This window comes from Hemicordylus capensis, chromosome 4 (assembly GCF_027244095.1).
Source record: "Hemicordylus capensis ecotype Gifberg chromosome 4, rHemCap1.1.pri, whole genome shotgun sequence".
Classification (NCBI taxonomy): Eukaryota; Metazoa; Chordata; class Lepidosauria; order Squamata; family Cordylidae; genus Hemicordylus; species Hemicordylus capensis.
In genome coordinates, this window is record NC_069660.1 from 81,857,305 (window position 1) to 81,883,484 (window position 26,180).

The window sequence follows — 26,180 nt, forward strand, 5'->3', positions numbered from 1 at the left end:
GCAAATAATTTACAAAACAATGCCATGCTGTGTGAACAAAGAAACGGAGGGAATGTTCAAGCCATGGCATTGCAGCATCTTTATTCTCTGCAACTTCAATTATGCACGTGGTACCAAACCACAGTTCCTAGGGGGCAATGCAATAGTGTGCATGTGCAGGAAAGCTCTCAGAAAACAGATTAGCTTTTTGTGAATTCCCACTGAGAAAGCTAGTAAATACTGAGCCAATTTCAAGTCAAACCAAGAAGAAGTCACCCACTGCTTCATGCAACAGTAAGCAAACAACAACAGGCCAGGTATGGGCACTCCCCGAATTACAAGCACCCGAGTTGCAAAACATCTATATATAGAAAGCACCATAACATATTAAATTCATGAAGTCTCCAACTTACAAATGCCAACTCACACGCACAAACAAGTTGTCCCTCTTGGGAACTACATGCGTTTCGAATTATGAACATCTGACTTACAAATGAACTTTTGGAACATAGTGTGTTTGTAAGTTGGGGACTTCCTGTATTCAAGCACAACTATTTTCACCATTTGGCCTACTCTGGTATTAAGCTGGGCAGTGTTGTTTAATTTCAGAGTTAAGTGCTGAATCTCAGTACTATCTACAAATAAGATAGTGTTTCTCTTTATATATGGGGGCTGGGTTTGTGGATTCTCAGTGTTAAGGAAAACCCACTTTGTTGATATTCCAAAGCACTTTCAGTCCCAATACTCCACGGCTGAGCCCTGGCATTGAAAACAATTTTTCGGGACTGAATCCTGGCTTCATTCACTCCTTCCTCCATTCAGAACATGACTGTGACTCCTTTCCAAGGCTCAAGGAAGCTTATGAGAAATAAAAGATTGAAATATGTTAAAACACATTTATAACATCCAATAGAAAAAAACAAACACAGTATCTTCCAAAAAAATCAGCTCAAAAAGTACCAGCTGGCAGGACCAACGGCTAGTGAAAACAACATGGCAGCCAAGTCCTCCAAAAAGTCAGTAGTGAGAAAGACCTATGAACTTCTGTGAGGAGGAGAACATTTCACCGTCTCAAGGAAATTCCTCAGCCTGTAAAGGCCTTGTTTCTGGGCCAGGCCAGTTCTTATGCAGAGCTGGGGTATCAAGTAGGGCCTGGTTACATGACCATAGCGGATGTGGGGGTTCATATAAGGAGAGGCAGTTTCCATGGGGCCTAGGTTGTGAAAAGAAAAATTGGCACCCCCAAAGAAGCCCAAAAGCATATTGGTGTAATGTCCCCAGAATCAGTGCCTCCCCGTGGTTGTAGCCACCTTCAGTGGAGGCTAGAACCATTGATGGGTGGGGGGTGCAAATGCCCAGGGCCATGGGTCTCCAGGGGTGGCCAATGACCTCTTCCTGCTGCCCCCTGTCCACTCCAAAGGCATGGAGATACTTCATTCCATCAAGAACAGACAACCCCTTTAAGGCAGACTGCACCTGCTCCCTGTCATCATCAGGCCATGCCAACACAGCCAGCATGGAGTTGCAACCAAGCCTCAACAGATAGGCACTGCCCTGTGAAAACAATCCAGCGGTGGTGGCAGCTGATCATGGCCAGGCAAGGGGCCAGGTGGTAGGCTGAGAAGGTAATTGGTGGGCAGCCCCATCCTCAAACCTTGCTCCAAGGCTGCCTCCAACCTTCCTACCCCCTTCCCACCCCCCCATCTGTAGCTGAAGCAAAAGACTCAGGGGATGAGCCAGAGTAGGAAGCCCCCATGACCCATACCTCAGGAGCCCCCACACTGCCATAATTCTATTCACTAGAGGAAACCCGGGGGCAAGCTCCAGCAACCTGTTGTATTCTATCTTGCAATCTTTTAGGTTTTGTTGATTAGAAGTTTGTCCCCATGTGGATCCTGTAGAGCAGGGTTTCTCAATGTGTGGGTCCCCAGATGTGATTGGACTTCAGCTCCCATAATCCCCAGCCCCAGTGGCCTTTGGTAGGAATTATGGGAGTTGAAGTCCAATTACATCTGGGGACCCACACGTTGAGAATCCCTGCTGTAGAGAGTGTGGGGGATGGCATCGGTAATAAAAGGGAGAGAAAGGAGAAGGAAAAAATGGAGTTGTTTCTGAATAAAGCTTAGTTAATCAAACATAAAATTGCTTTGTGTTTACAAAGGAAGCAGCTATAAAACATTTGGAGATGAGATTTTGAACCACCTATGCGTGTGAGCCTGCAAAACTTGCGAAGGTTCCTGCATCTTTATTTCATTGCATTCCTGGGCCTACAATCCTGAACTGCTGCATTCTACTACTGCTGCTGCTGATTGTTTCTCCAGCTTCCTGACCTGCACAACCCTTGAAGGTACTTTTTCCTTATCCATCCTGGACTCTGTGGTTCACTAGATGCCCACTGCAGCATGGCTCAGATCCCACCACCATCTTTTTTTCTTGTCCATCCCTGGAGAACCTGCTTTCCCTGGAAACAACTGAGGTCCTGTTTCTGCAATTATCTCCTTACTACACAGACCCCTGACTTTACTCCAGCAAAGCAGAAGGCTATATTGCTTCACAGGATATTTAAGTGTATGGCAAAAGCATTGAGGAGCATGATGCTAAACTGACAAAAGTCTTAAGAAAACTCTGGCAACACGGACTAACTATCTCTGCAGAGCAATGTCAGTTTTCCACAACACATTGATGTACCTTGGATACACAATGAGGCTATTCCCACGATCAACAGAAAGTGGGCTAAGGGAGCTTAGCCTGCTTTCTGTTGATCATAGGAACCACTGGACCCGTGGGCAAGCCCGGTACTCCCAAGGCAGCTAGCCCGCCTAAAACACCCTCCCCTTAAATGAGGTTAATGGAGTGAGCCTTCCATTGACCTCATTTTGTTGCTCGTGTGTCACCGCGGCTCATGGCAACACACGAGTAGATCGGGAGTCTCTCCAGGATGCCCCGCGCTCTCATGGTTGCATATAAATGGTTGCATATAAATGGAAGACTAGAAGTGTGAGCACTGTAAGATATTCCCCTCAGGGGATGGAGCTGCTCTGGGAAGAGCAGAAGTTTCCAAATTCCCTCCCTGGCTTCTCCAAGATAGGGCTGAGAGAGTTTCCTGCCTGCAACCTTGGAGAAGCCGCTGCCAGTCTGTGAAGACAATACTGAGCTAGATAGACCAATGGTCTGACTCAGTATATGGCAGCTTCCTTTGTTTCCTATGTTGTGTAGGCAAAAAGAAAAAGGAGGGAAAGGAGGAGAAAAACTGAGTTGTTTCTGAATAAAGCTTACTTAAACAAGCATAAGATTGCTTTGTGTTTACGAGGGAAGCAGCTATAAAACACATCCCCTCCATCATAACCAGAGCCCTGAGAAGTAACATGGAATTGAACCCTGAGGAGCAGGGAGCACATGGGTCAGAGGAGACAGCCCCAGTCTTAGCCATAAGCCTGGCACTAGGGTGGAGCCTGCCAGCGGGTAGACCCTGCTACCAGGGTCTCCATAACTGCCACTCACTAAACATGAGCCTGAGCCCCTTAGTGAACAGTTCTCTTCTTCACCAAATCCCTCGCTCTTCCCCAAGCCTGCAGAACACTACTGACAACAGGCCAGGAGGGACTTGATGGAGCGAAGAAATGCCAAGCCTGAGGACTGCCCCTTTAAATATCTCTGCTCTTCAGACAGAGAGGCAGAACCTGGGAAGATCAGTCTGGACCTGCACACCTCCACATGGGCGAGCGGGCTGGCGGGGCATAGGGTTTGACAGCAGATTGGCAGCAGTCGCCGAGACCAGGACAGCACTCACCCAAGTACCCCTCCCTGCGGCTTTGCTGCATGGAGCATCCGCGCTCGGTATCAAGTCCCCATAGGCCGCCACTCTCTCTCATGAGTGAGCAGTCCATGGGCTAATGGGCTAAATTGGCAGCATGCAACGGGAGTCCCACCTAGTACAACTAGAGTGCCACCGCGTGAATTTGCAGTTAGTCCTCCCAGATGGCTCTTCTCATGAGTAAGCCTAGGGACTGATAAGTCCCAAGGGGAAGTGGCTGGGCCCCCCTTCCCCAACCTGTATGTGGAAAAAATAGAACGTTGCTGATACACCTCCCCTGTTTGGGTCTGCCTCTTATACCTGACCCCGGATGCCACTTGGAGTGTTTATACTTGTGAACATACATCACTGTTGCTCTCTTCTTGGGGAGCAAAGCACTTAGTGCCCGTCCTGTCATCCCGTGCCCTTTCCCTACCGCTTGCCAGGTGGAGGGAGCAAGGGACAGGGTGGGAAGTGGGGATGCCACCACGTGACAATGCAGCTTGACAGGCTAAGTCCTGGATGGGGCATGCAGCGTCCCGGTAGCCTGGCAACTCCATTGCTGCATAGCTGACAGGAAGGGTGGGGCTTATTCTCTGAGAGGTCGCCAGCGAGAAGTGCTGAAGGCTTGGAGCAGTCACATCCTCGGGCGGGTCTGCACCACTGCCTCTATGATTGCGGTTTAAATTAAAAATCAGCACAAAACCGCAATTATAGCTGCACCAGGAATCAAACATAACGCTTCAGCGGCCCAACCTTAGGTCTCGGCAGCAAACCCTAGAGATAACTGAAGCTTAAATTTGGAGTTTGCCAAGGCAAACGGTAGGTTGCTTTCCACTCATAACTGCAGTTTCACACATTCGAATGTACTTGAGTTCCAACCTTGGCCACTTTTAACTCCAGTTTGGCGTTATGTCTGAATGCAGCCATAGGAGCTATTCTGACGATCAGTGGAAAGCGGGATAAAGGTGCTTAGCCCACTTTCCACTGATTGTGAGACTCACTGGGCTAGCAGCCGAGCCCGGTTGAGTCAAAGCGCCTCACCCGTTGATGTAGCCCTCCCCTAAGCCCTGGTTACTGAGTGCTCCGCTAACCCGGGCTTCCCGATCATGAGTTGCTGTGACTACTCATGAGTAAACCCCCGGAGGGGAGGCAAAAAGCCACCCCCCAGCTCCGGGAGTCTCTCCAGCATGCCCTGTGCGCTTGCACAGGGCATGATGGAGCTTCTGGGGGTCAATCGACCCTTGCTCCCCCCAGCACCTGTTGGCTCCGTTATGGAGCCGGCGGTCGTGTGGGCAGCCGGTTTGGCTGCCCAGAGCAGACTGTCTGCTTGTGTGAAGGGAGAGCGGGCTAAGCCCGCTCACCCCGCCCACCCTTACAAAGCGGGTCTCTCTGATCGTGAGACCTGCCTCGTTGTCTGTGGTTGTCCCTGGCTGACATGATGAGGAAAATTACTCAGAGTAGTCCCATGCCCACTGAAACTAAAAGGACGTGTTAAAAATAGTTAGGTTCTACTTTGAGTAATTTTCGTCATCATGTCAGCCAGTGAGTCTCCTCCTACCTAAGTTCTCTGGTACACCAAAGGACTCAGAGGGTCTGTCTCAGTTTATGTCGGGCTTTGCAGAAACAGGCACAGTAGGGAAGACGTTGCTACTTCTGCCTTTTTCAAGAGCCCTGTGTGATGAGAAACAAGACCCAGCCTCTCCCCCAAATCCTCAGACATCTTCAAAGGGTTTGGGAGAAGGACATTATATTCTTTCACTTCACACCAGTCTTCAGAGAAGGAAAGAAGCGATGCAAGCCCCTCCACCCACTCCCCCTGCCCTTCTCCATTGCCTCTGGGTACCTCTCAGGCTGCTTCTGCTTTCTGCAGAGTCAGCACTGAGTGAGAGACTGATCCATCCCCTCCCCTGAGAGAACTCACAGAGAACTCCTCGGGGGCGGTGGGGGTTGGGGGTTTGATGCTAACCAGAAAGGGAGGCATTGTTTCCCTTGGCAACCTGGTGACTGAACTTGTGACTTTCTGGTTTCTTGCCAGAACTGCTCCTACCACCCTCCTGTGGCATCTGGTAACCGCAGGGACTAGTAACCTCCAGCACGACCATGTAGGGCGGCTGTTCTATCAGCTGCTATGGATTGGGTAACCCGGCACATATTTCACATGCAGTCTGTTCAAGGCCCAGGTGTTTGCTGGCATTGCTCACTGCTTTCGTTCCTGGCTTTCCTCCTGCCTCTGCCAGAAATGCTGATAGAGTCACAACTGAAGCTGCAGCAGTAGCAGTAGTAGCAGCAGCCTTCCGGACTCAAGCAAGTTCATCCTCAGATGAACTGTCCTGCCAGCTTCCCATTTCACCCTAATGTGCACATGGTCACTGCTCAGCTCTGAGGAGAATTGCTGCCTCTCCAGCACTCCCAGGCACTGGGCATCTTGGACAAATGATACAGTCTCTGCCGCGGTGCATTCAATCAATTGCAGCAGCCCCCCCCCAATCCTGCCAGATGCCCCCATGCCCTGTTAGAGGGAAGAGACATCATTTCCTAGCAGCTGGGGGCCGCAGGGGAATATGCACACTGAAGAGTAATGATGAACACTAAAGGACAGTACAGAGCTCTGGTGCCTAGGACTAAGAGTTATTATTCATATAGCACAATTAGCGGGCATGGTACATTACATACAGTTGTAGCATAAGCAAGAAAAGACACAAGATGCTTACAATCCAAATTTTGACAGGGTGTGCGTGGACAGACAACAGAAGGAAGAGAAAGGCAAGGGTAACAAAGGGATGGGAAAGGCAGGGAGAGCCAGGTACGAGAGATGGGTTAAAAGGATGGAAACAAGCATGTACAACAACCCAGGTTTTGTTTCAGTTGGTGAGGTGGGCTGAAGGTTTAAGCTAAAGTAAAGACTTTGCAGAAGGGGTGGAGGAGATCTGTAGGAAGAGTGAGCAGTGGTGCCACACAGGTGTTTGGGGAGTTTGAAATCTGAGATTGACATTTGAGTGGTTTTCCTCATTATGTCAGCCAGTGTCTATGGACACTGGCTGGCTGGACTATTTATGGACTATGGCATTTTGTGAAGGAGAACCCTGTGCCAACATGACACCTCCAGGTATTCTAACCGGTGGACCAGCTCAGGCTGCACAGTTTGGCTGTGAGAGTCAGATGTGCAACCGACATTCACCCAAACCTCTTTCCTTCACACCCAGCCAGACACTCATGACAAAGTCTTATACTGTTATGAGAAAGAGTTGAGGTGTTTATGATATACCACAACTGCCATACCTGGGTTAGGCTGACCAGCAATAACCCAGCACAGAGCTGGGTCTGATCCTCATCCATGCTCAGCCCTGAAAACAGATTGAAATGGGCCTCTCAGCACTATAAGCAGTGCACTGATGCACCATATGCACTGGCGCAGAATATAATTGGGACACACACTAAGTGGGATCAGTTTGTAGGCAGTGATGGCACCGGGCAGGGGTTGGGATGGAGAAGGGCAAAGAAAGGACTAAGTGCATGTCTTGGTTGGCAAGCTGTGCCCCATGTGTCAGATTTCTGAAACAGAAATGGGAGGCAAGTGGAGGGACAACTACTTGTCTGATGGGTAACTTGACCACCTTTTGGAACCGCCTTTTTGGTAGAGTTTGCTCTGCAGATACCACACAGCTGCCTACACTACTTTTTCTCTACCTTCACTTTACTTTCCTAGTTAGTTCTTTCTTGCTCCCGCTGTAACACAGATCCCTGGACCCAGCAGATCTGCTGGTTGCTATGGCAATAGCCACAGTCCCAAAATTCAGGAAGAAAGGAGACCCTCCATGGGCTTTAGTTTAGCAAGCAATCTTCCTCCCATTGATACAATTGCTGGAGAAGGACAGTGACAGTCTGATCCTTCTTGAATCTGCCCAGCGGAACCACTGAGAATCTGGCAAGAACTTAGTCCAAACCGCAGGTTATTTTCCAGGGATAAAAACTAATAACAAAATCCCTAATTTAAATTTATACAGGGTCATCAATTACCACAGCAGTATCTGGAAATGCTGCTGGCAGTGTCAAATTGCCAGTCATGATGATTTTATTGGGATTTCATAATTTCTGGATTATTATGCAGACAGGAAATTTCCTTTCATTAATTAAAGAAACAAGCTAACAAATTAATCATGTTGCTCTCTTTCCAGGTCCCCAGTTGTGTCCTGCTCAGCTTGCAAGAGACCCAACAGCTCAGAACCTCAGCCTTATTCAGGCGTTCAAAAACCACCTTCAATGAATGTGTGGAAGGAGGTAACATCACCCCTGCTCTCCTTGCTTCTGACCTCCATGTATTCATTGCTCCTCTGTGAATGTAGTCTACGCTCACAAAGGAACTCCCTCCACCCCCGCTTGATGTACCTCCTTTTTGCCCAATCTGGAATCTTACATTTTGCAGTCTCTCGGATAGTTTCTAGTGCCCTAGGCAAAGTATAACTTTGTGACCCCTCCCATATTCAGTTAAAATTATATTCTGTAATGTACAGTTATTCAGTAAAATAATTTTAACTGAACATTGGGGCGGGGGGGGGAGCAAAGTCATATACTTGATAGCTGGGACTGGTTGAGGAAGGTGGAGTGGTAAGGAAGGAAATTATGCCTTTTAAAATCTGTAAGACCACCACCGCCACCCTATGCCACTACCCAGACATTTGAAGGATCAGCCCGGCACCCCACAAATATTGGTGCCCTAGGTGACCACCTAGGTTTGCCTAGTGGATGGGCCAGCCCAGGGACAGGGGCAGAAACAGCAGGCACAATCCTGCTTCCCCTCCATGCTTTCATTGTATGTGGTTCCCAAACATCTGAAAAAGGCTCTTGTGATCTCAGTGAGAATTTCAGGGCCATTAGCAACTGAGGACTTAGAGCTGTTTCCAGACCTGCATCAGGGCCAGGATCAAGCAATTGTTGTTCTCCAACAGACCTGACTGAGCACTGAGCTTCACTGCATCCCGCACCATACAGTCTAGAGTCAACCTACATCTTCACAAAAAGCATATAGGACATCCTCCTGGAACTCTAACGCTACAGTACGAAAGCAGAGGATTACAAGTTTGAATGCATTCTCACATTTAAGATAAACAATTCTTCCTTGCACATAGAAAGCTAGCTTGTCAGATGGGTGGTGAAGCTATCCTTCTCCCTGACATGTTATTTCCATCAGCAAGCTGTTTTTGACATGGTAAAGGTAAAATGTGCCATCGAGTCGATTTCGACTCCTGGCTTTCTTTGGTAGAATACAGGAGGGGTTTACCATTGCCTCCTCCCACTCAGTATGAGATGATGCCTTTCAGCATCTTCCTATATTGCTACTGCCTGATATAGTACCAGCAGAGATTCGAACCAGCAACCTTCTGCTTGTTAGTCAAGCATTTCCCCGCAAACGCCACCTGCATTCTACCAAAGAAAACCATATGGCTCTGTGGTCACCAAGAGTTGACGACGACTCAATGGTGCACTTTACCTTACCTTTTTGACATGTAAAGTAAAGTGTGCCATGAAGTCGATTTCGACTCCTGGTGCCAACAGAGCCCTGTGGTTTTCTTTGGTAGAATACAGGAGCGGTTTACCATTGCCACCTCCCATGCAGTATGAGATGATGCCTTTCAGCATTTTCCTATATTGCTGCTGCCCGATATAGGTGTTTCAGCAGGAATTCGTTCGAACCGGCAACCTACTGCTTGTTAGTCATGCATTTTCCCACTGCGCCACTTAAGTATTAAATTAGGAGAACTTTACTGCATGCTTTTTGGGAAAGTATAGACCAGTCAGTTAGGGTATAGATTGCTCTGTTCCTTGTGAGTTGAATCCATAACTCACTATGTAATTATTTTCCATTGCTTTGTACCACAAATGGAACTATTCACACAACTATTCAGGAAGGCGGGAGGGCAGACAGGGGGAAAGGCTGCAAAACCTTTCCTTCCCCGCAGACAATCCTTGCTGGACATTGCTGGGAGTGTGGAGCCTGGGCTAGACTGCTCGTGAGAACAGCTTCCTTGTCTCTGCATCTTCCTACTGTAAGGCTGCAATCCAAAACACACTTACTAGGGAGTTAAGCTCCACTGAAGGCAGTGTTATGAATATTATGTCTACGGCATGCAGACAATGCTAAGCATATCTTGTGTTCTTGTGCTTTCCATGCTACAACATAATTCCAGCTTGTTCTATTCTAAATGCAGCAGTCTGTCAATTCAAAATTGGAAAATGATGAAGTTGGCATGTACTCCAAAGGCCGCCTAATGCAATTGACTGATGTAAGGAAAGTCACCCTACATGCAAAACATCCCTGCTGGGTCCTTGGCCACCTAACCTTGAAAACCTCCAAGGAGATTTGTCGAGGATATTTCATTGTTGGCCTGCTTTTATAGTTTGACTTTTTATTAGGTATATCTTAAATCTAATGTTTAAGCTAAATTTAATTTCCTGTCCTTTAAATGAATTGCAACTAATGTTCTTCTGTCCTCAGTGAATACAATGAATAACTGTATTCTTTCTGATGTCTCTCTAAGCAGCTGAAAATGGCCTTTCCCTTCATTTTCTTTTGTCCTGGCTAAACGTATCCCATTGCTTCAGTCTTTCCTCATATGACAAACCTTCTACAGTGGACCCTTCATCGCCCACATAGTTTTCCTCTGAATCCTTTCCAGTTTGTTGACAGCCTTCCTGAGTAATTAATTCAGAGGCTGTTCTATCAAAAGACATTGTCCTTTAGTGCTACAGCATTACATTGATGTTGAGGCAAGTAAGATGCTGATGCCTGGGATGGGGGCAAACTCTGACTATACAACATGTGAAGGGTGAATCAGGAGGGCACTTACCATGACACACAGGTGCCTGTCAGTAGCAGCTGAGACAGCAGGCGTGTCTGTCTGATCTCCCACCCCCCAACATCCATGCAGCTGGCAGGGCAAGCTGACAATGAAAAGTAGGCAAGGAACATGGGCCTCATGAGTGCTCTCCAGCTCCATATCTCAACCAATGTAGAAGGCTGCAGCACACACCTAATTAGGGTTAATGTGGCTCGAAAGGATTTCAGCACCATTAGCATTATTGAGGCGGGAAGTGCATGGCACCACCAGGGACAATTGGGGTAATCTTGGACATGGACCACTTGGCTAATCTACTTCTTGTCAAAGCCGAGCATTGACTTTCTGTGAAGGTGCCCAGCCTGTGAAGGTGCCCAGCCTATTCATCCCCATCATTTCTCTTTTGAAGCCTGCAAGCCAGATACGTTATCCTAGCCAGGATCCACAGGAACAACCAGCAGACATCAAGCACTGCTCTGTTCCCCTGCAATGCCTGGCTAAGCCAGACCATGGAGACACAGGCACTGGGTGCGGGAAGCTCTTCTCAATTAAGGGCTCTTGGTCCAGCTGCTTTCCCTGGAGGGCATCTCCGACCCTCCTCTTGCATCCTGCAGGGAAGCTAAGGTCAAAGCCTCAACAATGCCCTGGAGGCTTTCACCAGCTGCTGGAGCTGGAGGCATTGGCAGTCAGCAGCTAAGGGACAATGTCCCCTGTTTTACTCATGCAGCAGTACATTGTGGCAGTCCAGTGGCAGCAAAGAAAAGGAGAACAACAGTCAGGACGAAAACCTCTGCTAACTGGGCAAAGAGTGTTAGAGGTTGTTAATTTTTACTCCCAGTAGGTAAAACAGCAGAGCACTAAGGAATGAGCACACACTCCAATTACAGAGTAGGTAGCAGAGGATGGTTTAGTTGTTGCAGCTATTTAGAGAAAGCACATGGAGAGCTTTATAGAACTAAATACTAAGTATTGATTGGTTAAGTACACTTGGATAGGAAAGACCTAAACCTAATCTAAAGGACTGCATAATGAATAGGTAAGGAGGGAGAGATATGTTTCCATCTTCTCTCTAGGAGGAAAGGAAGGATTGTGACACAGGAAGTGCGGAAGAGTCAGATCAGGGGTCATAGAGTAGAGACAGGTAGAACAGTCAGGGAGACCCTGACTCACTATCTCTACTCCCAATGTCACTCCCTAGTGCTCATTAGGATAGTTGGTGCAAAAGGTCGATGCACTGGAACTCCACCTCCAACAAAGAGAACCGCCATTCAAGTGGTGGTTCTCTTATACTGAATGGGGGTGGGGGGGACTGCTTCTCAGGGCTGACCTTAGGGCATGGCAAGCAGGACGACTGCCCCGGGCCCCACTCTTTTCACCCCCATTAGAATTAACTGGAAGGGGGGCCCACACTGGCTGATTTGCCCCGGGCCCCACATCCTGCCAGGACTCTCTAAGGACTCTCCTTGCTGCTCCTGTTCATCCCAGCACAGTGTCTTTTCCAGTGGCTGTTTGCGGGTGTCTCTCTTGGGTCTTTTTATTTTGTTTTTAGATTGTGAGCTGAGCTCCTTTGGGACAGGGAACCATTATTTCATTTCTTTTGCTGTGTGCTTTAGGAACTCTTTTTGTTGTTTTTGAAAAGTGCTACATAAGTGTTAACAGCAAGAGGGCTCAGAAATACAACAATGAGATAACACTGTGCACTGGATGTATATCTCTCATGGAATTAGTGAGCAACGGCATTCTATCCAAATCTATCCAGGCCTTCAGTCTTGACTCTACAGGGCACAGAGAGCAAGTTATCCTAGGAAATCCTTAACTCTAGAAGGAATTCTCTTATTCCATCCCTATCCGAGCAGCTGGACTCCTGTTTCCCTGACTCAGTTCTCATGCAGTATAACAGCATAAGCCCAATGTTTTAAAATACCCTGAGCTCCTTGGAGGAACAGTGAGATTAAAATTTTAATAATACACCCACCCATCTCCCTGGGGACTTATACGTTGTCTCTATATATCCTATAAAGGTTTTCCAGCAGGCAGTGACTGGAACAAGGTAGCAGTTACATAGGAACATAGGAAGCTGCCATATACTGAGTCAGACTATTGGTCTATCTAGCTCAGTATTGTCTTCACAGACTGGCAGCGGCTTCTCCAAGGTTGCAGGCAGGAATCTCTGTCAACCCCATCTTTGAGAAGCCAGGGAGGGAACTTGAAACCTTCTGCTCTTCCCAGAGCGGCTCCATCCCTTAAGGAGAATATCTTAACAATGCTCACACATGTAGTCTCCCATTTATATGCAACCTGGGCGAACCCAGCTTAGCTAAGGGGACAAGTCATGCTTGCTACCACAAGACCAGCTCTCCTCAGTTCCTGTGAGATCTGTGCTGAAAGTGCCAATGTAACTGTAGAAAGCCCAGAACTGCTTCAGATGATTCTGCAATGTGATCCTGAAAGAGGAAGAGGGATCCTGCAGGCATGGAGATCAGGAAGCCCAATATGTTTCCAGGCAAAGTACAAAGTGCTGGTTATTACCTGCTTTAAAACACTGAATGGAGATCATCAGGAGGGGTCCATCTTTGGGTGCCATCAATTCATCTGGTGACAACCTGGGATCAGGCCTTCTCGATCGGGCCTTCTCTGGAGGTTGTGGGACACACCCTGTGGATATATGAGGATTATCTTCCTTGGAGGCCTTCAGGAGAGCCTTAAAGACCCATCTTTTTAGCCTGGCTTTTAATGCTATATAGTTTTAGTTTTAATTTTAATCTGGTTTAAATTGTGTGTTTTTAAAAATAAAATAAAAATTGAATTGTTTTATTATGTGTTTTTTATTTTATTATAAACTGCCCTGAGCCCCTTTAGGAAGAGAATGAATAAATTGAACAAACAAACAAATAATATAAAAGGGTGCCTTCCCAGCCACACATAGAAGAGGAAAAGCCTCAAACTGAAATCATTTGCTGCATCTTCTCTCCATGGGTGTGTGACTTCAAATACCCCTCAGCACAAGCAAGAAGGAATTGCTATCTCGTTGATCCAGCCAAGTTCACAACCCCCGAAGGCATGGACGGTCTGATCCCATCCTATTTTTATGTTTCATCTCATTCCCATTGGCATCTCAGTGCCCAGGCTGCTTCAACTTGAGAGGGAAAGCCTTAACAGTACGCTGACACAGCTAAAAGGTTAATGGAGGATCTCCTATGTGCTTCCTGACAAAAGGAAAACTCTCTTCCCTCCCTGAGAGCTGAATCGTGGACTCACTTGCTATATCATACTCATGTATTTTGAAAGTTCCTGGTCCCTAGGAACTTACAATGGCCAAGACTCCTTATGGGATTAAGCTGGTCTGGCAGTAGTGTCCCCTTTGCTAAGCAGGGTTTGCTTTGGTTTGCATTTGAATGAGTGACTACATGTCACTCATTCAAATGCAGAGAGCCAGCGTGGTGTAGTGGTTAGAGTGCTGGACTAGGACCGGGAAGACCCGAGTTCAAATCCCCATTCAGCCATGATACTAGCTGGGTGACTCTGGGCCAGTCACTTCTCTCTCAGCCCAACCTACTTCACAGGGTTGTTGTGAGGAGAAACTCAAGTATGTAGTACACCACTCTGGGCTCCTTGGAGGAAGAGCGGGATATAAATGTAAAATAATAATAATAATAATAATAATAATAATAATAATAATAATAGCATTAGAAGAGGCATTTTCCAAGGGGACTCACTATCCCCTCTGTTGTTTGTAATCGCCATGACCCCGCTTTCACAAATACTAAACAAAAACAGGCCTCAGATACCAAATATCTAAAACATCAAGTAAAATCAGCCATCTGCTGTACATGGACGATCTGAAGTTGTATGGAGAGTCCCAGTCAGAAATCAAATCACTGCTAAACACCGTCCGTATATTCAGTAGTGATATAGCAATGAAGTTAGGACAAGACAAGTGTGCTGCATTAATAATGAACAGAGGGAAAATAACAAAAACAGAACTGCCCAATGGAAGCAAGATCAAGAACCTGGAAGAGAAAGAACATTACAAATACTTGGGCATTCTCCAGGCTGATAACATCAAACACACACTGAAGTTAAAAGAAAAATAGGAAGTGAATACATCAGGAGAGTTAGAAAAATCCTAAAGTCCAAACTCAATGGCGGGAACACCATACAAGCCATAAACACCTGGGCTATACCTGTTATCAGATACACTGCAGGAATAATAGACTGGACCCAGGCAGAGCTAGAGACGCTAGATCGTAAGACCAGGAAAATCATGACCATCAATCATGCTCTGCACCCCCGCAGTGATGTCAATAGGCTATACCTCCCTCGCAGCTCAGGTGGAAGAGGAATGCTGCAAGTCCATCAAACAGTAAAGGAGGAGAAAAGAGGCCTTGAAGAATATATCATGGACAGTGAAGAAGATGCACTTCAAATGGTCAATAATGCGAAACTATTCAACACCAATGAAACAAAGCAGGCCTACAAGAAAGAACAAGTCAAGAACCGAGCAGAAAAATGGAAAAACAAGCCACTGCATGGTCAATATTTGCACAATATAAGTGGAAAATCAGACATCACCAAGACCTGGCAAAGGCTTAAGAATGGCAACTTGAAGAAAGAAACAGAGGGTTTAATACTGGCTGCACAAGAACAGGCACTAAGAACAAATGCAGTAAGAGCAAAAGTCGAAAAATCAACCACAAACAGCAAGTGCCATCTTTGTAAAGAAGCAGATGAAACCGTGGACCACCTAATCAGCTGTTGTAAAAAGATCGCACAGACTGACTACAAACAAAGGCATGACAAAGTAGCAGGGATGATACACTGGAAAATCTGCAAAAAAATACAGCTACCTGTAGCCAAAGATTGGTGGGACCATAAAATTGAAAAAGTTGAAGAAAATGATGATGTAAAAATATTATGGGACTTCCGACTACAAACAGACACACATCTGCCACACAATACACCAGATATAACTGTAGTCGAGAAGAAAGAAAAACTAGTCAAAATAATCGACATAGCAATACCAGGGGATAGCAGAATAGAAGAAAAAGAAATAGAAAAAATCACCAAATACAAAGATCTACAAATTGAAATTGAAAGGCTGTTGCAGAAAAAGACCAAAATAATCCCAGTGGTAATTGGCGTCCTGGGTGCAGTTCCAAAAGACCTTGAAGAGCACCTCAACACCATAGGGGCCACAGAAATCACCATCAGCCAATTACAAAAAGCAGCTTTACTGGGAACAGCCTATATTCTGCGACAATATCTATAACAACAGCAACATTGACAATAAAATTCTGGCATCCCAGGTCCTTGGGAAGGACTCGATGTCTGGATAAAACAAACCAGTCAATAATACCTGTCTGACTTTGTAAAATAAAAATAATAATGTGAACGCTGTCTGCTGTAAGATATTCCCCTAAAGGGATGAAGCTGTAGCTCAGTAGGAGTGCATCTGCTTTGCATGCCAAAAGACTCAGTACCTGTCCTATTCAGGTAGGGGTAGGAAAGACTCCAGTCTGAAACCACGGAGAGCCACTGACAGTTATTGTAGACAACACTGAGCCGAATGGACCAAGGGTCCAAGCAACCTTCCTGTGTTCCTCCTATATGTGCAGAGATTCTATTCCGAGGTCCCATTTTGTCTGGATTGTATTAGCTGCCTTCACAGAAAGTGTCACCAGTTGCTGTTTGCATTGCCACTGCCAGAAATCATTTTAGTCAAATCCCTTCCATGCATGTTCCTGCATCCCTTCCTGCCAGCCACTTTAGTTAAATCCCTTCCAATGCCAAAGCAGGCATTAATGATGATCCCTTGACGTGCACCTGCAAGCCTTAGGCAAACACTGTCTGTATATGCAAGAGAGCCTCAGGGTCTGGCTCAGCACAGTGTGGCTCCTAGAGCAGAGAGGAGAGCCGTACTGCTCGCCAGTTCAGTGGGCTTCTGCATCGCTCCGCTGACAAACACAACAAGCCAAAAGGACTCCTTGCATGGTTATGGCAAACACCACAGAAATTAAGTGAGTGAACCACTTTTTCTCTATGGAGCTAGTAGCAAGGCATGATGGGGAAATTAGTGTGTTAGAACAGGCATTCCTTCCTGTTCAACTCCAGATGTTGCTGAACTACAACTCCCATCATCCTCAGCCACAATAAAATGTAGCGGGGGTGATGGGAGTTGCACTTCAGCAACATCTGGAGTTCCACAGGTTGGGAACCCCTGTGTTAGAAGAATGAGGGCATGCTGTACAGCTGCAAAGCAAGGAGGGTGTATTTTAAAGTGGAGCAGCAGGAGGAGGTGGGAAAGGGGCGCTGAGCACTTACCCTGCCAGCCACTTTTGCCCCTGCAACCCCTCCTCCCCAGGTGCATTTCTCCCAGCCAGAATCTGAGGACTGAAGTAAGCTCAGTCACGAGAAATAAAACAGGGGGCGGGAGCAGTTTCAGGGGCAAAAGCAGCAGGCAGGGGAAGGGGTCAGCTGTATCCTATTTACAGTTATCTTTTGCAGTTTGTTTGTTTGGACATTGCCCAAGGGGGATGCTGTAGAGAGTGTGGGGGGAGGAGTCAGAAAGGAAAAGGGAAGGGAAGGAGAAGGAGAAAATGGAGCTGAATAAACCTTTAGTTAAATCCACGCAAGCTTTCCTTGTGTGTATGAGGGAAGCAGCTCTAAAACAGGTCCCATGGACCTCTCTCTCTCCCCCTCTCCTGACCATCACTCTTCTATTTCAAATTGTCCCATCCTGCTTTACAGCTGTGTGGCTTAAACCAACACAAGCCATGTCACTGTCACTTCTAGTTAGTCCCTTGGTCAGGATGAGCATCGTTGCTACATTTCTGGGGGTCAAGTTGCTGTTAAAGGCATGGAGAACACTGGCAACTCTAAGATGGTATCCATTGTGGCAGGGTGTCATGTCCTGTCTCACTGATGGGCTGCTCTTCCTATGTGCCCTCACCATGGTTTATGCACATGTAGGCCAAGAACAGGGCAGCCCTGCTCCTCCTCCACACACTGGGCAGGCAGAGAGCTCTTAGCTAAGTGTTGATGGATGGCGCTGCCAGCCCAGGAAGTAGATCGCTGCCCTGTTGCTGCGGGCAGCCGCCTGCTTCATAAAGTATCCATACTTGCATCTCTGCAAAAGGAAGACAGACGTGGCACTGGGGGTGTGGAGTGTGTGCCCTTTCCATGCTCTTGCACACCACACAGATGCACCATGCCATGGCCCCAGCTGGATGAGGCAGTCCCTGCTGTCGGTTGCAGGCCTGCTGGGTGAGATTGCTTTGACCCTAGCAGGTGTGTCAGGTTGTCACTCTGCTTCAGGCAGCAGATGCCTTCTGGTCAGGCTTCTCTGAACACGACAGGTTACTTGTATGAGAATCAATGCTCTGCCACGCAGAACATGTATCGGAATGAGTACGAACAATGCGCTCTTGTAGACAAGCTTGCTATCTTTTGTTGCACTACACATCCATCCTGAGCTCTGCCTCAGTGCCGGGCTGCACAGAGCACGCTTGCTAGGAAGGTAGGAGTGTTATGGTGTGGAACGGATTCTCAGTTATTGCCAGATGAGGAATGAACCAGCCAGTGATGAAAATGAATTACATGTTTTTCTGGAACTCCTATAAGGTTATACTGGTTCCCTATACCTTGGGACCAAACCAGATGTGATGCGGACAGCTATGGAGATGCATACACATACTTGCCCCATTCATCCTGTATAAAGTAGGGGGAGGAGGGTTTTTTGTTTTTTAAAAAAGAAGCATATGGGTGAGGGGACCAAATTCTCCTCCCGTCGCCTGATTTACCTTGCTACACTCCATTGCTTCAAGCAATTTTCTGCACAACCCAGCTCCCTTCCAGTATCAGAACTGGGCTGGAAGAAAAGTGCTTCAAGCAGGGTTGCTGTATTCAATGGAGAGAATTCATGGATATAACTGTCAAATGGGGCGGCAAGTGCAAATTACAAAACCCTTTAAAAAAAACAAACAGGATTGGAAAGAGTGCTCGCAGTGGAGTTTAGCAGCCATTTCATACTCCCCCCCCCCCATAGCATTCTTTGTACAGTTTTCACCACAATAAATACAATCAAATATCAGAAATAAATATGACAGTAACACACGTGCAGATGAGAAATGAGAGAAACCTGTATTAAATGTTTAAGGACAATTTAGAAAATGACTGTCGTTTAAATACAGTTCGACTTGGAATGGCTTTTTTCTCCTATACTTGGTGTCCCCTATTACTGCATTCAGCAGATTTTTTTATGCATGCTGAAAGGCAGCAAATTCTGAACAGGTTTTGCTGAAGTTCAGCCTGCCTTCACTAAATCTACAGTTATTCTGTTTCTTTCTCTCAACCACAAGCTTGTCATATGGCTGAAAACCCTTTCCAGATACGCAGTGCTGACTCTCTGTCCATATACTCCACAGTTAAACCCAGAGGCCCACTACCATCCTTGCTAATGTAACCCCCACCTAGAGTGTAGTACTTGGTTCAGGCTGGTGAGTAAGATCAAACAGCTACTCTGCTGTGAGTAGACCCAGAAGGTGATAATGGATGGATGTCTGATGCATCAGGAAGAAGTTGAATCAGCCCTAACATCTTTCTTAGGGGGGAGTTATTTTGTTTGGCTGTTATCCTATGCATGCATTATTTAATTACAAGAATTACAGCTGTAATTCTTGAGTTTGTCTTGTGGGCCTTCATGGAAAGCTACAAGTAGAGTGCTTGAAAACAGAAGATCTGGATTAAGGCAGGAGTTCAAGATGGACTCTTATTTTACTTTCCTTCTTCCCAAAGTGGATTGGATCAGTTGAACACTGGACTTTTTAAAGACAAAAGAGGGGAGTGGGAAAGAGGTTAAGTTAAATGTATCACTTGTTTTACCTTTAATGTTCTCTCTTACAAATTCTATTGCTCTTTGGGCCCTTCAGAACTCACATGTTACACTAACTCTAGAAGTTATCCAGAAAGGAGAGGAAGGGGTTTACTGAGCTCTATACAAAGAGTCAACCTAGCCAGTCGGCAGAGAAAAGGTAAGAATATGGAGCTTTTAAGCACTGACACCATGCAGCTACAATGCCTGGAGAGAAGCACCAGAAAAATGAGTAAAATTCAGTAAAGCAATCTTCTCACTCACATTATTGGATGTTTCATATCCAAGATGACACTTTTCCTACATCCTGGACAGGATGTCAAATATTTGGACTGTCCAAGCCAATCCTGGACATATGGCAACCCTTGCTCCTTGGAATGCAGAGAAGTTAGGTGTGGGGGGCAGGTTTGTGAGACAGACACACAAATACACACACCCATCACTTCATACATGAAGAAGGCAGACACATTCATACAGTCACATGCCTAATTTGGTCCTTGGTGTTGAATTTGGGTGAAAACCTTTGCCTGTGCTCCATTCCTATTCATTCCTATTCTCCTTTTGAACCAGTCAGATAAGTGACTGGCACAGAGAAGGCATAGCAGCTCACACTCTGGCAAGGATGGGCTCTATCGTGGCAAATGTAATTTCTAATTAGATTTGGAGTTTCCAAGGTCACAAAGCCTTCAGCATGGCAAGCTGTTCTCCCTTGTTGATCACCAGAAGACTTTTATTCTCAGTTGTAAGTGATCTTGTTTCTCTGAGACTACGCCTCTCAGAATTCCCTCTATTCTGCTGGCATGCTTTCTCATTTTTTTCTCATCAGCAGCTACTGAGCCTAAACCTCAGCTCTCAGCTTTGCACTTGGACAGCAGTCATTGGCTGTTGTTTTTCCTGCTGCCACTCAAACTTCTTGGTCCGCCACAATTCCAATATAACAAATAGCTTTTCCAGAAAATTATTGTGTAGGGCCTGCTGTCTTCTGAAGCTCCCAGATCAAGGTAGCTGTTGCTGTCTAGCCAGACAACACTCCTCCTCTCAACAATCAGTGCCTAGCCATATGTTATTAAGGAGGTTTGTCCCTTGTGGAAACCTCATGGTCATGAGAAACAGGATGTGCTGAGATAAGAAGGCACCAACCAACCAAGACTCTCTTTGATCATTAACCAATGGAAGGCACGAAAGTCCAGTAAGATAGCCAGCAGGACTCCTGAAGCAACTCAGCAGTGCACAGGTCTTGTCTCAAAGTTTCAGGAATGTCTTATCATGCAGATATCATGTCTGAGCAACTTTGTTTAATGTGGAAGTGACTTGTGGGATTGTTTCCATGTCTTGAAAACATTACTTGAGAATCTGCTTTCATGTTCAAAGAGCAAGAGATGAGGAATTGCTAGTCTGGGTTTTTCAAAAGTAAAAATATCCCACCAAATATTGGTCTGTCACAAACCTGATATCTCACTCTTTCAACCCTGTCTCAGCTGCAGAAGCTAGAATGTGACAAGACACCATTCTAGAGGAACCCAGCATCAGAAGAACTCATCAATGGACCGGGAACAGAGGAAAGGGCAATGGAATCCCTCTATGTCTTGTGCAAAACTTTAAATCCAATTTACTTCATAGCGTGTGTTTAAACATACAGTGGGTATAGGAAAGAATCACCCGCTTTGATAGACCTTAAATTCTGGTTCCCTTACATCCTGAAATGAAAACACAAAGAAAATTCCCTTCACCAGCAGTACTTATCCAATGCAACCTATAACATCCAACTGAAAAACATCACAATTACAGTCCAGAAAAAGTGTCAGAAATAAAAAACAAGAATTACTGAGATTGAAAAAGGATCACCCCCCCCCCAATGTCAATATTTTGTTGAACCACCTTTTGCTTTAATAACAGACTTGAGTCTGTTGGGATACTTCTCTATCAACCTTGCACATCTAGATGGAGCAATATTTGCCCACTCCTCCATACAGAACTGTTCAAGTTCGGTCACATTGGATGGTAGGCGTTGGTGGACTGCTATCCTCCCTGGATCCAGTCGGCCCTCCAAACTGGATGGAAGAGCAAGGAGGAAACTGGTAAGAGAGGTTACCAAGAGGCCAATGGCCACTCTGAAGGAATTAAAGGACTTCATGGCAAAGAGTGGTTGTTCTGTGCATGTGACAACAATTTCACGAGTGCTCCACAGATGTGGCTTGTTCGGGAGGGTCGCAAGGAGAAAGCCACTTCTCAAGAAAGGCCACATTAAAGCTCGTTTGAGCTTTGCCAGAAGGCACCTTGAAGATTCTGATGCCAAATGGAAAAAGGTCTTATGGTCAGATGAGACCAAGATTGAACTATTTGGCCTCAACACCAAACAGTACACCTGGCGTAAATCCAACGCAGCTCACCATCCACAATACACCATACCTTCAGTGAAGCATAGAGGTGGCAGCATCCTGTTGTGGGGGTGTTTCTCTGCCTCAGGGACTGGGGCTCTCGTTAGGGTAGAAGGAAAAATGGATGGGGCAAAATACCGTCAGATTCTGGAAGAAAACCTGCTACCCTCTGCCAGACAGTTGAGGATGGGCAGAAGATTCACCTTTCAACATGACAACGATCCGAAGCACACAGCAAAATTGACCACACAGTGGCTGAAGGAGAAAAAAGTGAACGTCCTCATGTGGCCCAGTCAGAGCCCAGACCTAAATCCCATAGAAAATCTGTGGAGAGATTTGAAGATAGCAGTCCACCAACACCTACCATCCAATGTGACCGAACTTGAACAGTTCTGTATGGAGGAGTGGGCAAATATTGCTCCGTCTAGATGTGCAAGGTTGATAGAGAAGTATCCCAACAGACTCAAGTCTGTTATTAAAGCAAAAGGTGGTTCAACAAAATATTGACATTGGGGGGGGGGTGATCCTTTTTCAATCTCAGTAATTCTTGTTTTTTATTTCTGACACTTTTTCTGGACTGTAATTGTGATGTTTTTCAGTTGGATGTTATAGGTTGCATTGGATAAGTACTGCTGGTGAAGGGAATTTTCTTTGTGTTTTCATTTCAGGATGTAAGGGAACCAGAATTTAAGGTCTATCAAAGCGGGTGATTCTTTCCTATACCCACTGTAGGAAGGTGCTGTATACTGAGTCAGCCCATTGGTCCATCTTACTCAGTATTGTCTATACTGACTGGCAGTGGCTCTCCAAGGTTTCAGGCACAGGGGTCTTTCCCAGCCCAACCTGAAGATGCCAAGAAGTGAACCTTGGGACCTCAGATGCTCTTCAACTGAGCTATGGACCCACAAGAAGAATATCTTACAGTGCTCACAAGTAGTCTCCCTTCTAAATACAAACCAAGGTGGTCCCTGCTTAACAATGGGGACAATTCTTGCTCACTACCAGAAGACCAGCTCTCCTCACTAATTAATTCCCTAATAGTTCTGTCTAATGGTCCAATATCATATTTATCAGCACTGAGAACTAGGAAGGAGCCCAGAAGCATGCTCTGCTGCCTCCCACTTTCTTATTATTGCTATTCTGTATGCTGCTGGTTTGCTGCTGCTGCAGCAAGTGCTGTTATTTTTATAGTGTTGATTTTATACTTACTCATTGTGTTATTTTCATTGTAAACTGCCTTAGAAAAGTTGAAAGGCAGATTATAAATAAAGATAGGAGGAGGGTGGAGGGAAACTGTATTGTAGGAGAAAGTAGACATGGTAGCACCTTCCAGAGGGATAGTCATGTTCATTTATTGCAACAAAACCAATGAAAAGTCTTCATCAGAGTCCTGTCACCATTGTTCACCTGATGGAGGTGGCAGGCACCAGTGACAGGCCCCTTCCTTGGCATCTGGAGGCTGCCGCTTTGCCTCTGATCACTGCAATAAGCCCTCTGCCGGCTCGTTCTGCCCCCTCTGGCTCCCCTCCTTGCCTGATGGAGCATCAGGCTCAAATGGTAAAATCTTGTGAGACCCAGGAGTGGGCTTCTGAGATCTTGCACCGACGTCTCACAGGAGTTCCGGTGGGACAGAGAACTCTCACGAGACTACCCATGGAATTTCGACGGTGTATAAAGACTGGCTGGCCGATGATGAGGGTTGCCCAGAGAGTGGGAGCTCAAGGAACCAAAGGCCGAGGGGCAAGAGCACTAGGACGGGTGGCCTGTGTCGCAAATAGGTGTCCAAAGGGAGTTTAGCTCAATGGCCTGACCTCTGTGGCTGGAACCAAGCTCTCTGTGATCACAAGAACTAATCTGCCTACTTTCCTTTCACTGTTCCTATGAATGGACTAAATTTAGTCCAAATCGGTTAGGCACACAAGTTAGCCCACTTGTGTCTCAAATGTCCACACATCCGCCATCTTGAATTGGGGTGGATGACATCATCACAAACTATGTGTTTGAGGTATCCCTATGTATCCCTACAACTGTACCCCATTTGTTTCTTATTGGTCCAGGCATTGCGAAGTTTTATTTATTTATTTATCATATTTTTATACCGCCTGATATGTACATCTCTAGGCAGTGTTGTAGATCTCTAGGCGGTGTTGGTGGTGGAAGGAACACACATGCACACACGAAATGCTGGGTGATCTCATAAGCCTACTGGAAAGTAGCCTAAAAAGAATATGACCTCCTTGATGCTTCAGATGAAGGCAGAGCTACATATTCCAGTCAGGGCCCAGCTGGGGGACAGCTGGTTTAAAACAGCTGGGGAGGGGCATCTGACTGGGGAATCACTGGAGAGGTGAAAGTTAACCCTCTTACCCTCTGATTCTTTCCCCCTATAATGCCTCCTCCCCATGCCTGCAGACAGAGGCGTATCTAGGGAAAACAGCGCCTAGGGCAAGCACTGAAATTGCGCCCACCCCACCCCGCCAAATATCTGACACCCATCTTTCAGTTAACTTCACCATAATATCAGCTCAAAAATAAAAGTCAAGCTTGTTAATCTTTTAATTAACAAATTATGGCACTACCTGAAAATTATAACTGCACCTTACTTGCTTTCACTAATGCAAATTGCTGAGGCAGCACAGATACAGCCTTCTTCAGAAAGCAGGAATCACACTTATCAGCTATTCAGAGAGGTACTGGAGACTGGATGTAGTCCTTACACTCCCTGATCAGCATGTTCATTGCATTCCAAATCCAGCAGTGTGTATGAGCAACCCCCCTGCCCCACCCCCAGCTGCTATCTGCCAGCAAGCAGTAAAATTCACATTTTTTATATCCCGTTCTTCCTCCAAGGAGCCCAGAGCAGTGTACATATTTAAGTTTCTCCTCACAACTACCCTGTGGAGTAGGTTAGGCTGAGAGAAAAGTGACTGGCCCAGAGTCACCCAGCAAGTCTCATGGCTGAATGGGGATTTGAACTAGGGTCTCTCTGGTCCTAGTCCAGCACTCTAACCACTATCAAGGCAGTGTGTGCACACCTGCATTCAGAGTGGGGCCTTAAAGCCTCAGCGCCTCCTCCAAAACACGTCAGCCTACATGCACATACAGCTACAACATGCAATAAAAACAAACAAAAAACCCACTCCATCTTAAGAGTAAGATACACAAAATGAGCAGGCAGGGCTATTGCTGAGGAATCTCAAGGTTAGGGCAAGGAAGAGAGAGAAACTAATAAATTAATTCTTAAGGGGTACACTTATGAACAATTCTGGAATGTTAATCAAACTGTCCCCTCCTTTCCCCTTCCAATACATCAGAGCAAACAGCATAGGAAGAGAGATTTTGTTTATCCATGTGCCCATTTTTTAAAATTTATATTTACGCTTATATCCCTCTCTTCTTCCAAGGAGCTCAGAGTGGTGTACATGGGGTTTTTTTATCCTCACAACAGCCCTGTGAGGTAGGTTAGGTTGAGAGATACATGACTGGCCCAAAGGCACCCAGTGAGATTTATGGTTGAATGAGGATTCAAACTCAGGTCTTCCCGGTCCTAGTCCAACACTCTAACCACTACACTATGCTGGCTCTCAGGAAAAGTCACAAAGAAATCCATCAGTTACACTTGTATTCATCCACTTCATAGAAGGGGTCTCTGCATATTAAGCTTTTTAAGGTTTCTTTTGGTGACTGCATTGTTTATACACATTAATACAAGTCTATTTCTACATAGTGTGCATGCTTGGCAGTAAATGAAAAACTTATTGTAAGTTCTAGAAACTGGCTTCAAATTTCAGATGTAAAACAATCTTTTTCAGTAACATTTACAATTACAAGCCTTTTTCAATTACACATGATTTACTGCACATTTTAATAGTCAACTCTTCTAAAAGACAAGACTTAAATCACAAAATCAATTTTTAACAAACTGGTGCTGCTGGAAGGGCAAGCCAGCACAGCTAAGTACCTACTCTGCTCCCCTCCCCACCCCTCTAACAACAGAGCACAGAGAAAAGCCCATCCAAAGAAAGGAAGATGGGATTTGAGCAGGATGGGGAGAGGGGTTGCCTGCAGAATGTTGCTTACTGAATAAGGACCACACCTTCCAGTGAAGAGTGCAGCAAGCCTGCTCTGAAAAAAGACTGAAAAGCTACCTCCGGCTTTTTAGAGCTTGAGGTCACGCCCCCTTTGCATGTGATATCTCATGTGATGATATCACATGCCTAAAGGGGCGTGGCCTAAAGCTCTAAAGAGCTGGAGCAAGCTCTTCAGTCTCATTTCAGGGCAGGCTTGCTGCCGGAAAGCATCTGTTTCCCCTTTTTCTCCCTCTC

At 46.1% G+C, this 26,180-nt stretch overlaps 1 long non-coding RNA gene across 1 annotated transcript; it reads right to left on the reverse strand.

Annotated features, from left to right (window-relative positions):
• Positions 1-136: 136 nt before the first annotated feature.
• On the reverse strand, positions 137-26,001 carry LOC128324889 (uncharacterized). The gene is made up of 3 exons (XR_008307150.1): positions 25,952-26,001; positions 13,138-13,263; positions 137-837 (listed from the first exon to the last, which is right to left on the reverse strand). It is a non-coding gene; the product is annotated as an uncharacterized LOC128324889 (long non-coding RNA).
• Positions 26,002-26,180: the final 179 nt, after the last annotated feature.